This window comes from Pleurodeles waltl, chromosome 2_2 (genome assembly GCF_031143425.1).
Source record: "Pleurodeles waltl isolate 20211129_DDA chromosome 2_2, aPleWal1.hap1.20221129, whole genome shotgun sequence".
Classification (NCBI taxonomy): Eukaryota; Metazoa; Chordata; class Amphibia; order Caudata; family Salamandridae; genus Pleurodeles; species Pleurodeles waltl.
This window is the reverse complement of record NC_090439.1, coordinates 15008940-15026635: the sequence shown is the minus strand read 5'-3', so window position 1 is coordinate 15026635 and position 17696 is coordinate 15008940.

The following is a 17696-nucleotide window of genomic DNA, read 5'->3' as shown; positions in this document are numbered from 1 at the left end:
TCTTTCAAGACCCCTTGGTTTACAAAATTCTGCAATTTTATTAGCACCCTTCATCAAAGTGTCCTGTGGATTGTTATACTGGGGAATCTGAGGAACAGCTACATTTGGCTTTACAGGAACTTTAACTGGCTCAACTCCCTTTATCAGGCCAATCTCTTTTTCTGTTTTATCCCACACTTTCTATTTAACCGTTCCCTGTAAGTCAGGAGTAAGCTCCTTTACTGTGAATACTGGAAAGAAATCAATCAGGGGTACTCCTCATTTATGGTGTCACACTCGATCTCTGAAGCTGCGTCATCCTCATTCACACTGTTCATCTGTATCTCAGTCTCATCATTTGAACAAGTAATCAAGCACCTGGTTTTACGCAGCAAGTCTCTTCTAAATAGGGACATCAGACTTGAATCACAGCCTACGAATTTCTGCAATCCTTTAAAGTTGCCAATTTTAACCTGAACTAGTTCTGTAATTGGGTTGGTCAAATACTGATTCGCTACTCCTGCAATCTGGACTGTCTTTCGTGAAAGTAGCAAGTTTGGGACTTCTGCAGTTCTCACTATTGAATGTGTAGCTCCTGTGTCCACCAAGAGTGAAACCTTGTGATCCATTACCCTTTCCTTCACATAAGGGCCTTTCTGATCTACTTCTAAAGAAGCTACAAGCACACATTCCTCTTCATCTAAACTCTTGCTCACCCAATCATCGTTTATTCCATTCTCACTGTGTAACGGGAATTGGTGTACAGTGTTATTACTTTGGTTAAACTTCTGACTTGTGACCTGTTGAGGAAGCATCACCTGCTGCTGTTCCATTGGGGCTTGAGGTATCTTGATTTGCTGTCAAGGTACCATTTGAACCTGCTGTTGCATTGGCTGCAACTGTGTCATTTGTACACATCGCATTTTAACCTGCTGCATGGTTTGGAAATTTTCCATTTGATTCACACTATTATGAAAAGTTGGATTGTGACCTCTCATTCTCGGTCCTATCATGTTTTGGAACAAATTTATGTCATTTGTTTGCTGAACAACTCCTTCCTGTACCATCATCGTACGCTCACGCTTCCAATGTCCAACCACTCCGAAAGTGTGACAGTCTCTTTATTCCCTACACATCATTCTGGACCACTACAGTACACAAGTCGGGACTACGGTTTCCATTGCCAATTCCTCCGTGACCTCTACCTCTCATACGATTTTGAGATATCTCTTTTCCCTACTGCATTTGTGGAAAATTTCCCTGCATTCCTGTTTGTGCCATTTTAATCTGCATCACCATGGCCTTTTCTTACAGCTTTCTCTGCTTCAATTCAATCTCGTCACTACAGTATTTTACATACTGCAACACCTCATCAATCGACTTTGCTTGCCATCAAACAAATGACTCTTAATCATCTGGCTAATTTTAGGTCTCATTCCTTCCACAGATCTAAACACAAAATGAATCATGTCTTTTAGCTCAATTGTCTCTGTTCCATGGTAATGCTTAACCGCCTGCAACAATCTCTCATAATACACATATATTGACTCTTTTGCTTCCTGAGCTGTCCTGTCTATTCTCTGCGAGTCAATGTTTGAAAAATGTAAATCACTTTGTAGTAATATTTCATTACTTCAGGAGATGGCGCCCCTCTAGCCAGACCTCTCTCTGGTTCTTTTGATGGCCAATCTTTACTCCTCTTGCACTCCATCCACAAATCAACTGGAACTACTATCACTAATTGCATGTACAAGTCTTCCCATAGGCATTTTGCAAGTTTCACAAACCTGTCTGTTTGCTGGTACCATTCTACTGGTTTCTCTATCAACCTAGGATAATCATTTGTAAAAGACAGAATGTCATTACTGCTCCAAGGGACATGAACAAAATTCCCTCCTGGAATCTCTCTCATTGGTAAACTTTTCACTGGATCCTTACCCTGCCGCACATTTGCAGTAAGCTCCACAGAATCGCTTGTTCTTTTATCTCTTTTCTTTACCCATCTGCCTTCTCATTTGTCTAATGCTTCCCATGTCTTGACACTTTGGAGTAACTCCCTAAGGTGGGCCTTCATTCCTGCAGATTTCATGTGTTCAAAATCATTTGTCTCAAAATCTAACCTATAACTCCTTTTCAAGTGTTTTGTTTTCTCTATTTCTTTGTCGTACTTCTCTGCCAAGTCTGCTAGCCTTTGATGTACATTGCTCACTTCCCTAATATTTTTCAGGCACAGATATCTCAAATATGCTTTTGTGTAGGACTCCAGCCTGTTCACACCCATTGTTCCTTCAATGAGCTCTACCGCTTCCATTTCTAGTCTCGTATAGTTCAATTACTCTTCTCCCCTAGGAGCACTCTGCCGGGTATTCAGCTTGTCTAACCATTCAGTCAATTGTTGGGCAGTGAAACCTTGCAGCGAAATGTTGTTGCCCTGGGCACGTGGCATTGATTGCACAAATATATTTGGGAACTGCGGTGTCAGTAATTTCAAGCTTTAACATTCAATCCTATGACAGTATCCGGAGGAACGCCGAATGGACTAAGGTCTAGCAATGATCTTGATCTGTCAAAGGTCTGTTCCATAGGAGAGATTACATATATATATATATTCTCATTAAGTCCTCCTCTCATTGAATTCTGACTCAATGCTCCCTGTCCATTTGCACTGTTATTCTCTTGTGCGAACAAATGTACAATTGGTCCAAAGTGGACAAATGGTGACAGGTACATATACAGCCTCTGGGCGTGGTCTGACACTCAAGTTTTGTGGGTGCAAAATTCCCGTATTCTGGATCATCAGTACAGGCCTATCTGACTGTATCCCTATTATCAGAGAGTACTTTGGCATTGCTTGGGACTGCACTTGAGGCAGTAAAAGTGGAGTTGGTTCTGTCAGAACCATTAGCAGTTTTGGGAAAACCTGTCCTGTTGGCACTCTTAGGTTTGTGGCAGTTTCCACTATAGATAGATCAGGGTAAATTCTTGGGACATTTGACTGTAGCACCTGGTTTTGTGCTACTGGAGTAATAGATGCATTAAGACTGCTCTGCATTGGGCTCGGTGCCATACTAGGATTAATCTGCACTGGACTCATTGTTACGTTAGCCTGTGTCGGTGCTAAAGAATTTACGCTAGTGCTCGAACCACTCTCTTGTGCTGCACAATGTGGGGGACGATTTCTCAATAACTGCAAAATAAACTCATCATCGTCTGACTCTTCCTCAAGTGTGAGGGATCCTCTAGACTCCTTTGATCTCTGCTCTCTATTCTTGGAAGGGCTTCTGTTTGTCTTCCTAGTGGCTTTCCTTCCTCCTCTCTCGTTGTCCTGTGTAATCGCTGGAAACAACTTAATCCCCTGTAAAGTCTTGGTTCTCCAAAACCTCTGATCACTGTCTCATTTCGCCTCCGCTAGTGTTTTCTCTGCCTTTCTAATCCCCCTTTCAAATTTCTGTTGCTATTGATGTCTGGCTACTAATTCCCCCATCGCTAATGCCTTGAACTGTGCTGGTCTTGGAGGGAGTTTCAGATCATAAAACACCCTCCTCAGATTCTCTAAGCTCCTCAAATTAAATGATCCGTGGGCAGGAAATGCTAAACTCTCCTCTTTGTCACTTTGCACCACTGCTTCAGCCAAAGACATGGCGCAGCACCCTTTCCTTCGATTACAATGTAAGCTGGTGTACCTTCTGGCAGTGCAATATCCCCTATACTCGTTGTAATGAACGTATCTCCCCGAAAAGCACTCTTTAAAGCTTTAAAAAAAAATTTTTTGCGACCTTTATGTTATTCTAAATCGATTCAGGAAGTTACTTTTAATCCCAGAATTCTCTTCACCCACCTTCTCAACCAACTGCACTTCACGGTTTTCTGCCAATCTGTGTGCGACCCTTCTCACTAACTAACCTATCCCAGCGCAGCTCCACTGACATCATACTTACAAGTACTGCGGCTGACAAAGTTTAAAAAACCAATGTGTCCGTTTACTACAGGTAGGGTAACACAATCGCTTCAGAAACCTTATGGATTTTTCACTGGTGGCGTTTCGCTCTAACAGTTACTCCTTCTTTCACGGTTTCCCTGATTCGCAAGCAAAATTTGACCCTCAAATTTCACTCTCAACTGATCAGTGGGTCTGTCCTGGTGCACATAGGACTCGCCAAATCTAAGTCAAAAAAGCCTTTCACTCACTTTGACTCTGACTTGTCGACCATGCTGATCCACCTATTAAACCAGACAAACTATAACAAAAAACTAGTGTCTTATCACTTTTCAATATACTCTAGAATCTTAGAACATGCAGGATCTGTATACCAACAACCACGTGGACAATTGTTGAGCACAAAGTGCCACACACATGTGAAGTTCAACGACTTCCCTACTCTCACATTTTGGAGTATACACACTCCCTCTACAACTTCATTTGGAGTATGCAAACTCCTTGAACCCTCAAAAACATCACAATTCACCTACGATTTGCATAAGCTGTGCAAGCGCAAAACCTACTTCATTCACACTGTCACTAGAATGCCAAGAACATCCTCAAACAATCATTGGCAAGCTAGAAGGTTCTGGGAAAGTCATTTTAAGTACTTAGAGGCACATTTTCTTTCCACTCTGTATCATTGAATCTGAAAAATCCAAACTGAGGTAGGCCGGGTTAAAGGACAACACGAAGCCCTGGAGTAAAATAGGTATGTGATTTATTGAAGAATTTAGGGCCTGATTACAACTTTGGAGGAGGTGTTAATCCGTCCCAAATGTGACGGTAAAGTGACGGATATACCACCAGACGTATTACGAGTCCATTATATCCTATGGAACTCGTAATACGGCTGGTGGTACATCTGTCACATTTGGGACGGATTAACACCTCCTCCAAAGTTGTAATCAGGCCCTTAGTGATGTATGAACAATTTTTTTTCTTCTATGTTTCTTGTCGTTTTCTCGGATGGCTTTGGATTCGTTTCCCTAGATCTTCACTTCTTCTTGTTCTTTTCTTCTCTTTTAGTGCTCCCAGGAAGCACATGCGTGTAGAAGAAGAAGAAAAGTATCGGTAAGTGGTTGTTTTCTCTAACTGTCTTTTCTCCTTTTCTACCTCGTCTTTTCTTTCCGCCTCTGTCTTTCACTCTTCTTACTTTCTTTCTTTCTTCCTCTTGTCTCTTTCTTTTCTAGGAGTCTGTACCACTGTTCTTCTGGTACTATTGTTTCCTGTTATCTTTCTCTTCCTGAATGTATCTATCCTTACTGTCTTTTCTATCTGTCAGGCTTTCCTGTCTCTTATAGCTCCTTTCTCTGTCTTTTAGTGAGCTCTCTGTGGTTTATTGTTGAGGCCCTTCCTTCCGGTGCTGTCACTACGTTTAAACTAAGTTCCTTGGTGGACGTATGTCGATATGCCTTCATTTACTACTGTGGTGCTCTAAAGTGCCCGGTTCCCTTCTCTTTTGGTTTCGTTCCCACCACCCATTCCCCCTTGTTTACTATTCCCGCTCCCTGTCCTCCCGCCCCTGATTATCCGTATTGCGGTGTGGACACGCACCTGCTTATGCCACGCTTCTCCAGAAGCATGGCAGGGTTCTTTGTTTTGCCTCCCGGGGCCACCTCGGTGTTCAGACCTCCGTCTGCCGCCTCTTCGTCTTCTTCTCCCCTGCTGGGGAGAAACCGCTCTCCAATTCCGTCGCTCTTCTCCTCTCCGTTCTCCTTCTCGCCGCACTCCTCCTTGCCGCTCTCCTCCTTACCGCTCTCGGACGCCGGCCTTTTCTCCACCGCCGGCCTTTTCTCTTTTCTTCCGGGTTTCCGATTCCCACACCCGATGTCATGGCTGATGAGCACCTCTCATTGGTTCCTGCCCCAGGCTGTTCCTGAGCACCTGGGGCGGTGTCAGCACCAGTTGATTTTGTGCATGGGCTGTCTCCAACCGGCCTGTAACATACACTCCCCTAGAAAGCGGCTGATAGAGACAGTCCGACGAAGGATACCGCGATAGAAAGTCAGCATTTGCCATGTGGGCACCCGGGGAGTGTCGTATCTGAAAGGAGAAAGGCTGAAGTGTGAGGAACCATCGCAGAACACGGGAGTTAGTATCTTTGTTTTGGGCGAGCCAGGTAAGGGGAGCATGATCAGTCACTAAGGTAAAAGTCCTGCCCACTAGATTGTATCACAGGGACTCCACTACCCATTTAATAGCCAAACATTCCTTCTCTAATGTGGGGTAGTGTTGTTCCCATGGGATGAGTTTCCGACTTATGTAGACAATGGGGTGAAAAGCCCCATTGTCTTGTTCTTGGGAAAGGACAGCCCCAAGACCCACATTTGAGGCATCGGTTTGTACAATAAAGGGTTTCTGGAAATCCGGAAAACACAACACCGGTCCGGATATCAACGCTGCTTTTAGTGTTTCAAAGCTCTGTCGTTCTGTATCAGAGAGATGAGGTATGGTGTTTGGACACGATTTCCGTAGGAGGTCGGTAAGTGGTCCTGCTAATGTGGAGAATTGTGGTATGAATCGCCTATAGTAACCTACGAGTCCCAGGAAGGCCCTTATATCTTTCTTTGTACGTGGGAGGGAGATCTTAGTTATGGCCTCTATGTTCTCCACCTGTGGTCTAACCTGCCCTTCTCCCAATATATAGCCCAAATATTTGATTCTTGTATGTCCCAACCTGCATTTCTCAGGATTTGCTGACTGATTGGCCTTTCTCAAGGCCTGTAAGATGTTGTCTAAGTGTTTCAGGTGGTCCTCCCAGGTCATGCTGTATACTACAAAATCATCGAGATACACTGCTGCATACTGATGATATGGTCATAGGATCCTGTCTATAAGTCTCTGAAAGGTGGCTGGAGCCCCATGAAGACCAAACGGAAGGACCGTGAAGTGGTAGAGTCCGGACGGGGTTGCGAGGCGGTCTTTTCCTTATCCTCTGGCCGTAAGGGTATTTGCCAGTAACCTTTCATCAAATCAAATGTGGACATATACAGAGCCTGTCCTAATCTATCAAGAAATTCATCGATTCGTGGCATGGGGTATGCGTCAAACTGTGACAGGTCGTTGACACGTCTGCAATCAACACAGAAGCGAGTGCTTCCATCGGGCTTTGGTACGAGTACCACAGGGGAACACCAGGGGCTTGTAGATGGTTCAATAATGCCAGCTTCTAACATGGATTGCACTTCTTGTTCTATGATTTAATTTTTTGCTTCCGGAATACGATAGGGTCGCTGGCGTGATATATTGTCTGCTTTAATACGAATCGCATGCTGTACTAATAATGTTTGACCTGGGGACTTTCAAAATATGTCTCTGTTGTTATCGATCAGATGGTTGAGTTGCCTGCGATAGGGGTCTGTGAGTGCGGGGTTTATTTGAGGGGGAGGGTCCCTGTAAGGGGAGGTAGTGGAAAGGGAAGGGTAGGGAATCTCATTGTTAGTGTCCTGTGTGATATACATGACGGACTGCTCGCACGAGGGCCCCTGCCATTTTTTTTGTAAATTAATGTAATATAATTGCTCTCTTCCTGAGCTTTGGGGTATGGCAAGTCTATATGTGGTGGGATTGATCTGTTTGATGACATCATACGGTCCCTGCCACTTGGCTAATAGCTTGTTTTCACAGCTAGGTAACAGGACTAATGCCTTGTCTCCCACCTTCAGACTACGATAAACACTTTTAGCATCATAGAGTTGTTTTTGTTTTGTCTGGGCCACTCGTAAGGTGGTATGGGCCTCTTCCCATACCGTATGGAGATTTTTCTCGTAATTCTCGGGTATAGGTCAAGAGGTCTTTCACCTCTTCTTCAGTTTCTTCCCATTGCTCAGCCAGCATCTCTAAAAGGGTACGGGGTTGTCTCCTGAATAACAACTCAAAGGGGCTATGTCCGGTCGAGGACTGAACATGGGTGCATATGGCATACAGCACTAGAGTTAGTTTCTTCTCCCAATCTTTTCTGGCTTTGGAAATACTTTTTCTAAGTAGGGATTTAATTGTCTTATTATATGTCTCTACCAATCCGTCCGTTTGGGGATGGTAAACAGATGTTCTGATTTGTTTAACCCCTAGGGAACGGCTCACCTCTGTCATGAGTCTTGACATAAATGGAGTCCCTTGATCTGTCAGTATTACTTTCGGAAATCCCACCCTGGAAAAGAATTCTATCATTGCCTGTGCTATGGCTTTTGCGTGCATGCTGGGGATTGGTATGGCCTCAGGATAACGTGTTGCGTAATTGACTAATACCAAGACATATTGTCATCCTCTCACCGAAGGTGTTAGGGGTCCTATAATGTCCATCCCGACTCTAGAAAATGGGGTTTCAATAATGGGAAGGGGTTGAAGGGGAACTGGTTGGTGTGGGGAGGGATTAAAGATTTGGCATTTTGGGCATTCGGAAGAATGTTTCCGTATATCTCCAAACAGTCCAGTCCAATAGAAGCGCCGTAGTAATGCTTCTTCCGTTTTCTCTCTCCCCATGCGACCTTCCCCATTATCCCCATGGGCTAAGTGCAAGACCTGCTGTCTATGACTCTTGGGGACTACCAGTTGTAAGTCTTTCCCCCCTGCTGGGGTGGAGCTTCTATACAGTAGGTTGTTATTTACCAGGAATTTGGGACCTACCACATGGTCCTCCGGATTTAAGGCTTGATGCCATGTACATTTCAGAGTGAGATCATCGTGTTGGCTCTGACGGAAATCTCCTGTGATGGTACAAATGACGGCGGGGGATCTTGGATGTCAGTCTTTCGGGGATTTCAAGACTGTGTATATTTTTGCCGTTGCTCTGTCTTTTGTTTCCTACTTAGTTTTATTCGTGGTCTTCGGTTCTCGTCCTCACCTGCCCCCAGAGGTACCTCTTCCCACCATGTTTTAAGGATATGTTCCTGTCCTGCTTTGGTTAGGAGGGAGGGAAAATCCACATAATCAGTCCCGAGGATGAGATCCTCTCCCAAATGTGGAAGCACTCCCACCCTTATTGTCTCGTCTTTTCCTCTCCAATTCAGGCGTACTGTAGCCACTGGATAATATCATTGATCCCCTTGTACGCAGGCTATTAATACCTGACTCTGCAGATCCCTTTGACTTGGCAAGACTAAATTCCGTCTGATCACGCTTTGACTGCACCCCAAATCTACCTAGAGCCATTCTTTCGATATCGTTGAGGAGGACGGTTAGGGTATATGTCGGTCTTTTCCCTCCGGACCATAATACTCGCCCTCTCATCAGCCCGATTTCCATGGGTTCTTCAGGATCTTTTTTTAATGGACAGTGACTAGCAATATGGCCCCATTTGGAACAATGGTAACATTGTGGTACTGTAGTTGGATAACTCAGGGATACCGAAGTTGCAGGGAGAGAACGCTCAGGCCATGCACAGCTATCGGTCACTGGGTGGTAATTTTGGCTATGGCTGGGCGTACAGAAGAAGGAAGGTGAGGTCTACTGGATGTAGCACGAAAATCTGGGGCCCGGTGGTAAGCACACGCTAGGTCAACGGCAGTCTGGTTCGTCAATCCTGGATGTTGTCTAACCCAGTTCCATGTGTTGGATGGTAGGGCATCCAGATATTGCTCAAGGACAATAGTATCGAATGTCTCTTCCCTAGTAATCTCTGTAGGGTGTAACCATGTCCTGCAGGTTGATGTACCCTATCATATAAAGTGCGGGTTTTTTTTTGATGCTGCCATTTTGTCTGACGGAACTTGGTTTGATAGCTTTCGCTATCCAGTCCAATGCGTTCTAAGATGGTTTTCTTTATCTCCTTATACGGAAGAGTGCCACCGGGGTTAATGGCTTGGTAGGTGGCTTGCAACTGTCCTGTAAGTAACGGGGCTATATATTGACCCCACTTGTCTTCATGCCAGTTTGCCGTACTGGCTACCTTTTCGAAATTAGTAAAGAACGAATCTGGATCCTCCTGTTCTTGATATCTTTGCAGTACACTACTCTGCACGTTAGGATGGACCTTTGTGTGTGCAATAGTGTCCGTTAGTTTTCCCAGGGCTGTTTCATGAACCAGCTGGTTGTTTGCTATTATGGTTGCCTGACTTTTTAGAGCCGTTTGTAAAGCCTCACGTTCTTCCTTAGTCTCTTTCAGCTGTTGTTCCCAAACGATTTGTAGATGTCTTTGCCCCTTGGCCAACTGGGCAATCATGTCTGCCAAGGTTGGTTTATCTTCCATGTTGGCGATGGTCCTCTCTGATCCCATCGCTGCCACCACTTGAGGTAGGCCGGGTTAAAAAACAACACAAAGCCCTGGAGTAAAATAGGTATGTGATTTATTGAAGAATTTAGTGATGTATGAACAGGTTATTTCTTCTGTGTTTCTTGTCGTTTTCTCGGATGGCTTTGGATTCGTTTCCCTAGATCTTCACTTCTTCTTGTTCTCTTCTTCTCTTTTAGGGCTCCCAGGAATCACATGCGTGTAGAAGAAGAAGAAAAGTATTGGTAAGTGGTTGTATTCCCTAACTGTCTTTTCTCCTTTTCTACCTCATCTTTTCTTTCTGCCTCTGTCTTTCATTCTTCTTACTTTCTTTCTTTCTTTCTCTTGTCTCTTTCTTTTCTAGAAGTCTGTACCACTGTTCTTGTGGTACTATTGTTTCCTGTTATCTTTCTCTTCCTGAATGTATCTTTCCTTACTGTCTTTTCTATCTGTCAGGCTTTCCTGTCTCTTATAGCTCCTTTCTCTGTCTTTTACTGAGCTCTCTGTGGTTTACTGTTGAGGCCCTTCCTTCCGGTGCTGTCACTATGTTTTAACTAAGTTCCTTGGCGGACGTATGTTGATATGCCTTCATTTATTACTGTGGTGCTCTAAAGTGCCCGGTTCCCTTCTCTTTTGGTTTCTTTCCCACCACCCACTCCCCCTTGTTTACTATTCCCACTCCCCCGTCCCCTGATTATCCCTATTGCGGTGTGGACATGCACCTGCTTATGCCACGCTTCTCCAGAAGCGTGGTGGGGTTCTTTGTTTTGCCTCCTAGGGCCACTGCGGTGTTCAGACCTCCGTCTGCCGCCTCTTCGTCTTCTTCTCCCCTGCTAGGGAGAAACCGCTCTCCAATTCCGTCGCTCTCCTCCTCGCCGCTCTCCTCCTCGCCGCTCTCTTCCTCGTCGCTCTCCACCTCGCCACTCTCGGACGCCGGCCTTTTCTTTACTCCTTCTTCCGGGTTTCCGATTTGCATACCCGACGTCATGGCCAATGAGCACCTCTCATTGGTTCCTGCCCCAGGCTGTTCCCGAGCACCTGGGGCAGTGTCAGCACCAGTTGGTTTTGTGCACAGGCTGTCTCCAAGCAGCCCGTCACACAAACTTTCACCAATTTCACCAAATCTACAAATTACTTTGCTCCTTGTAGGAGACTAATTCTTACCCCACCACCATCTCTGGAGACACCTGTTATTTCTCACTTACAATCTCTGGGACCAAATACTCTATTACCTATCTCTGGACTGTATGATGGGCTCTTAAGGAGACAAACCATGTACAGGCCATTAATGATGGGCTCTTAAGGAGCTAAACCATGTACCGGGCCTCTAAGATGGGCTCTTAAGGAGACAAACCATCAATCTCTGCTACCATCTCTGTTAGTGCATCTGACCTTATTAAGTGAACTTACAAGGGGATGTGTATAGGCCAATGGAGCTTTTGACTGCGCTCCGTGTAGTTCCCACCATGTAACCCCATACCAATACAAATCAACAACAATCAAGAACATCACTAGTAGGAGTCAGTGATTTCCACCCACCATGACCTCACGGCCATGAATAACCACACCATTATTTAAAAGCAAGAAAGTTTATTTCCTTATATTGACAATGCTAATGTCACGTAACTTGGGCCCTCATTATGACATTGGTGGTGAGTGATAAAGTGGCGGTAATACTGCCAACAGGCTGGCGGCAATTACCGTCAAATAATGACCATGGCGGTGATAACTCACATAGACAGCCAATGTACCACACCAACTGCCAGGGTGTTAGGCAGAAGACAAAGTACCGCCCACCATATTATGACCCTGCAATCCAACAGGATTTCCGGGGTGGTATCAACACCATCAAAAGCTTGGCGGAAACAGAACACAGAAGACCATAGGCTCCCCATTAGTGACACAGGGAAGAACAATGCCACCATGGAACCGGAACTGCAAGTCTTCCCGATGCTCATCTACGTCATGCTCCACCCGGAACACCAATGCCGACGAGTACGACGACAGTGAGTACAGCCGCCTAGCACACAAGGGAAGGATGGAGGAAAATGAGAGTGACACTCACACGCACAACACACACCCGACACACACACACCATACACACAACCAGCTGCAGGCAAAAAACAATGGCACACGATACAGAGGCAGAATAATGCAAGGACAACAAGAATGCAGTAATGACAATTTTATTGATTGTAAACAGCTACCAAAAGAACCAAGTGTACGAAAAACAGATATGTACAAATGTACACAAAGGGCCAATGCCCAGTCCAAATTACTAAGGGCCCACATGGCCACAGGGCACAGTCCAAGGCCCGACTCGAATCCTGACTTCATCCGGATAGAACTCTGCAGGGGCATCAGTTTGCAAGTGGGCACGAACCTCAGGGGGATCGGGGGCACCTCAGCCGAATACGGGAACAAGCCCACTGGTTCTGGAGGGGGCTCCATGCCCATATCTCTGTGCTCGGGAGTGCAAGGCCACAGTCTCTCAGGTGGGTGACTTTCCCATTGGTTCTGGAGTAGGCTCCATGTCCAATTACCTATGCTGGGGGGTGCAAAGTCACAGTCTCTCAGGTGGGGAACATGCCCACTGGTTCTGGAGGGGGGCCCTTGTACAGCAGTTCCTGGAGGATGGCCTACATGGCTTCCGCTGGTGGTGGTGATGGCTGCACTGTGTCATCTGGAGGTGAGGGCTGCACTGTGTCAGCACGTGAAGGTGCCTCCTGAACAGCCTGGTGGTGGATGTTGATACAGTGCATGCAGGTGTGAGTGTGGACGTGACTGTGAGGGAGATGAAGGAGGAAGAGGAGGGGGAGACATTGGAGGCATTGGATGTGGTTGTGTCTGCAACTGTCTGGTGTTTGCGTGAGTGCTTGTGGGATGAAGTGCGATGCCTGAGTTTGACTGTGCCACTCTTATGTGTTGTCTTCTGTGCAGGCTCGTCTGTGTGTGCGCATGGGATGGGTTGGGGTTGAGGAGACTGGGACTGGGAAGTGGTAGTTGGAGGAGGGACGGGCTGCAATCAGAGAGGACGCCAGGGCCAGAATCGATCTCTGTTGGGCCGCCAATCCACTGTGGATGCCCTCCAGGAATGCATTGAATTGCTTCATCTGGAATGCCAGCCCCTGGATGGCATTCACAATTGTTGACTGCCCAACAGAGATGAATCTCAGGAGGTCAATAGCCTCCTCACTCAGAGCAGCAGGGCTCACTGGGGCTGGGCCTGAGGTGCCTGAGGTGCCTGGGGCGAAGGAGATGCCCACCCTCCTGTGTGAGCGGGCACGGGCAACTCGCTGAGGGGGTGGTGGCTATACCTGCAGCTGGGGTGGTCACAGAGGTGTCCTCCACCACCAGGAAGCTTCCATCGGAGGAGGGATCTGAGTCTGTGTTGTCGCCTCCTGTCTCCACCGTGGTGCTCCCCTCGCCCTCGTCCCACTTGTTCCCTGGACATCGCTGGACTCTGCCTCCAGGGTACTGTGGGATGCAGCTCCCTCTGTCACCGATGCCCCTGCTCCTCTGCCAGATGATGCTAAGGCACACATGGACAGGATGACAGAAGAAAAAAGGAGGCAAGCGAGAGAAAGGAAATACTGGGTCAATTACTGCACCAACACCACAGTTGGATTACACAGCACCGTCACACACAGGGATCAGGATTGAGCACTATGCATTGCACTGCCAGTGATTTGGCTATATGCCACAGCAAGATGAGGGCCACAGACCGCCAACTGCACCCCTCCTCGGACACACAAAACCCTGACTGACATGGAATGTTAGCAAGCTAGGTTATCTGCATTTGCCATACACCCATTAGCCTTGAGCTGGATCACGCTGCAATGTTTAACCTGGCATTAAGGGTCACCTACTAACTCACACCCACCACCCGGATCCCATGCCACCTGCCAATTATTGTAGTAATGTCCACTGTACTCACCCCCTTGTCGCTGCTGCGATGCCCTCAAGCACCCATCCAGCTCTGGGTAGGCCACCGCCAGTATGCGGGCCATCAGGGGGGTCAGGTTCCGACAGGCAACACCTCCTAGGTGGGAGGCCATCCCCAGCTGGGCCTCCGCGGTCTTCCGTGCCTACCATCTCAGGTCCTCCCACAGTTTCCGGCAGTGGGTGCTCCATCTGCCATAGACTGCCAGGGTCCACACATCTTTGGCAATGGCATGCCATAAACCCTTCTTTGATGGGCGCTGACCTGCAGAGGTAATACAGACAGGAAGACACCATTACACATTCAAACCAGCCTCTAACACATATAGCCCACTAATTCCGTTTCCGTCACCATTGGCACACACATCGGCCAGCACACACCATTTACACCACCACATTACATCCCCCCTGATGACACAATGCTTGCACACACATCTCCATGCATCCTTCCCACATGCATCGTGCCCAAAGTGTACTCACCTTTTGGTCTGGAGGCCCATACAGCACTCCGTACTGGGGTAGGACCCTATCCACCAATCGCTCCAAATCCTCTGAAGTGAAGGCAGGGGCCCTTTCCCCAGTCACACGGGCCATGGTAGGTTCCAGACACAGGTCACAACAGCACACGCAGTGCAGGTGTTCTCCTGTTGAAGGTCAGGAACCAAGTGAAGAATCAGATTGTAAATGGCGGTCATGTCTGCGGCGGTGTACACCGTCACTGCCGGCGCTTATCCCCATTGGCCACTGTACTCCATAGAGCCCCATATTATCCAATGAGGAATTGCACAGTTGTGCAAGACCGCCTTCCGCCACGATGTCCAGTATCGCTGGAGTCACCTCACTTCTCCCTGTCCCTAGATACAGCGCAGGCGGTCACCATTTCATGGTGGTGGACAACGGTTATATCGACCTTAACTTAACCACAGCCTAGAATAGAACGTACCTCACCATTCCCACTGTCTCATCACCTAAATGCACCATATACACTGAGGTTGTGGTTCCATTGTTCAAATTGTGACAGCCTACTCACTCTTGTGTCCCTTAGATACCTACTGCTGCGGTTGAATAGGAGGAGGAGACACACCCCTGTGTACAGACCCCTTGTGGACTTGGATACATTGGAGGACAGGCACATTATACTCAACTATAGACTGGACAGGGCCACAATCACAGAGCTGTGTGCCCAATTGGAGCCTGACCTGATATCAGCTATCCCTCATCCCACTGGGATCCAGCTCTTGTGCAAGTGCTATCAGTGCTCCACTGTAGTGCTTTCCTCTTATCTAGTTTCTAAGCACTAACATAACACACCAGAAATGCACTTCTGAGGTGAAAGAAGACTTTTATTGTTGTTAATTCTTCCCCAACCCCAATTTGTATGTATGACGAATTAGTAGCTTTCAAGTCCGCGTTAATCAAACAAAATATATCAGTTTGCAATATACACAGCAGGTTATATTTATAAGATATTGAATGCAAAGCAAAACAAATACTTCACCGTGTGGGAAACTATCTACAGCTTCATCTTTCTAAGGTCTGCAAGCTGATGACCCCTGTCAGCCGCGAGAAAGAGATTCATCTACCCACACGGGATTGCTGGCAGCTGGCGCCAAGCTCCAGCACGAGGTCCGGCAGATTCGAATCTGACCCTCTGCAGCCTGTTACATTCGTTACAAAGGTGTGCCCCCTCCTATCAGACCTGGGAAACTGAGCAAGCCTTTTGGAGACTGGCCAGGTCTCCAAGACTACTCCTGTTCCCAAGCTCAAGCAGAGAGAACAACACCATGTACCCTCTCTTATCAGGTCTAGTCTACTGTGAGAAAAACATCTTGGTTCAAAAACACAGCTTGGAAAAATACAGCTTGGATTCTCAACTGCAATGTCTAACTCCACGTTAAAGGCAATGGGCAGCTAACCTAAATATCAAATGCAATGTCATGTTAAAGGCAATAGGCAGCTAACCTAAATATCAAATGCAATGTCTAGTGTCATGTCAAAGCCAATAGGCAGCTGAGCTGAATATAAAATGCAATGTATAATATCATGTCAAAGCCCATAGGCAGCTGAGCTGAATATAAAATGCAATGTATAATATCATGTCAAAGCCAATAGGCAGCTGAGCTGAATACAAAATGCAATGTATAAGATCATGTCAAAGCCAATAGGCAGTTAAGCTGAATACAAAATGTAATATATGATATCATGTCAAAGCCAATAGGCAGCGGAGCTGAATACAAAATGTAATATATGATATCATGTCAAAGCCAATAGGCAGAATATCTAATAGCATGTCAAAGTCAATAGGCAGCTAAACTGAATACATCATGTCAAAGTCAATAGGCATGCAATGTCAAAGCCAATAGGCGGCTAGACTGGATACAGCATGTCAAAGCCAATAGGCAGAATACAGAATGTAATGGCTAATGCAATTTCAAAGCCCATAGGCGGCTCAACTGAATACAGAAAGTAATGGCTAATGCCATGTCAAAGCCCATAGGCGGCTCAACTGAACAAAACATACCATGTGCTACTGGTGAACATTGAGCAACTAATATGCGCAGTGGTGAAACACAAAGTCATTGGTCAAACCAAAACTTATCAAATGGCAGTGCATTCCGCCCTTTGACCAATGAATTTTTGTTTCACATATCTCTTGTTTCAAACAAAAACAAAAAACAAAAAACATCAGCAGAAAAAAAAACATTATCAGCAAGTCACATTTGAATGATCAAAACAATCCCTGTAAAGCAATAGAAGTGAATTAACACATTGATTTCATAACCTTTCACATCAGATACATCTACATAGAAAAGACTGGGCAATTTTTATACTCTGAATGAGTCTCTAATTCAACAGTGTTAGCAATTTGATGTAGCATGAGTTCTGCTCATGTAAAGGTGCACGGTCCACCTGAAAGGTTTGCTGGAAGATAAGCAAAAGTCAGAGTTCCATACGAGAGGGAAAAAAAAAAAACACAGCTTAGTTCCAGTGGAAGAATGCAATCAAACAAGTTGAACTTGAACTGAAGGCGCAGTTTGCGCAAAATGGATCCATGGTGCTGGCACTTTACTCAGCCAGGTTCAGGTTGGGGATTCGGTCCCTTCCCCGACCCCACACGCACACACCGGAAGGGGGACCACACAGCACACTCAGGGACAGTGGCGAAACGTGGTAGGATCTGCAAAAGAAACAAGTATGACTTTTCTTGCAAATAACATTTTTCATTTAAACTGCACCCTTCCTCTTTCTTTCCCTGTTTTATGATCAGCAGGACGTTTTTGGGGCCCTTTGTTATATTCACTGCAGGTTCTGGAGGGTCACTTAGGGCTTCAGCCCACACATCAGCACTGAGGTTTTTATCTGCTGCGCCACAGCTTCCCTTTTCTTGCACTGTCAGAAGGGCTGGGGCAGACTCCTTCTTTAACAAACCTCCATTCACTGCACTTTTGCCAATTTGGGCCATTCTGTCTCCAATTTGTATGAATGAATCAGATTCTTTTCTAGGTATCAGCATAATTTCGATTTTTCCTTGGTAATTTGCAGCACTCTCCCTAAAACCTGATCACTTTCCCATTCCTGTCCTGG